The following is a 1,582-nucleotide window of genomic DNA, read 5'->3' as shown; positions in this document are numbered from 1 at the left end:
TTAATCGACTTTTATTCTATTCGTTATTTTACTCATTTTTGATGGGGGTTCATGAGTCACTAAAATAGCTTTCCACCATATTGTTTTTTGTTCGGAGTTTCGTCCCACAAACTATTGAAATGTAATCAATAAGTGCGATAACTTAGGATGCTAGGCAATTAAGATTTTCTCTGGCTTTCCTTAGGTTTGGACAGGCCGAGAAATACCTTGTAAGATTAAAATTTTGACATGTTTGGCATGCATTCATACACATTTATGAGAAAAGCATTGAACCCGAGAAGTCGAACGACGCTCGCCGGACGATTCTCGCTTGTGTTTCGATCGATTTTTATTGGGTTAATATTGTTTTGTTTTAATCTTTATATCTAAGATTATATCAAAACCAAATAAAAACTATTGCCCGTTGTTCACATTTCCCCCCCAGCTACCATTCGAAAAGAACCGTAATTTGGTGATGAATTAAAATGATCGATTCTTAGTTTAACCCAACCTGTTACAACTCTCGATATGTCGATAGATTTCGTACAGCCTTACCGGCCGACGAAGCAAAAGCATAGTTTGAATACTTCGACCAGGTTTTGCAGCCTTGTTTACAGAGCATTGTTAAATACATATATATTTTTTTTGCAGACAGTGATTTCGATAATGAAAATGATATTCAGAACAACCACTGTAAATATTGAAATGAAATGCGATATGTCGGTATTTCAGTGGCCGACCTTTCTTTTAAACGATTCTTAATATATATATATATATATATATATATATATATATCTAAAACTACCGTTGCAAAGCAAAGCCATACCGGGCAAGGAAGGCCGAAGAGTTTGCAGTCTTTGCAGCGCTGAAGGTTAATGTAAAAATAGCGCAGCATTTCCATTGTACTATTCTTGTAAACTGACAGCACTGCTGTCTCTGAATACGGTTTGGAGCGCAAATTTGAAATGCCGACACCAAGCTGGCGAAAATTTTCGGCACATCTGCTTCAAGTTATCATACTATCAAAAATATATGCTAGAACCGGCGAAGTCACACAATGCACACAACACTTCTGACTTGAACTGGCTTGCAGGGAGCGTTTACATTGCCCACCAGGACGCCGCTACAGCAAGACACATGTTGAGAATATTTTTTTTTCACAGTCTGGGAAACAAAAGCGAGTTAATTGACAGTGACTCAGTTCCTCAGTTCTAAGGATTGATTCACATTGGAGGTAAAGTCCTATTTTAGCGTCCTTAATTCAAGGAACTATTTTACCGCCACTTTTTGCACATACTAGATAAAACTATATTACTATTAGTAGATGTTATCACCCATTTTCACTGAGTGGATTTCCACTCTGCTTTGAACGTTATTTTTTGTCAGTTTTCAGTGGTGCTGTTTCCGATAATAGTGTGCCGCCATCTTGAGATCTTTGATCTTTGGTTCCACAAACCATGGCGGCTTCAGACGACTAGTGTTAGTTCGGTTTCGCGTGGTATTGTGCCTCTTTCTTGGACTACACGCAGCGTGTCATTTCTCATACACGGCCTCCATTGCAAAACACGCGAAAAATTTCGTAGAATAAAAATTCACAAACTTA

Source organism: Babylonia areolata, chromosome 10, assembly GCF_041734735.1.
Source record: "Babylonia areolata isolate BAREFJ2019XMU chromosome 10, ASM4173473v1, whole genome shotgun sequence".
Lineage (NCBI taxonomy): Eukaryota > Metazoa > Mollusca > Gastropoda > Neogastropoda > Buccinidae > Babylonia > Babylonia areolata.
Note: the sequence above shows the minus strand (reverse complement) of the source record.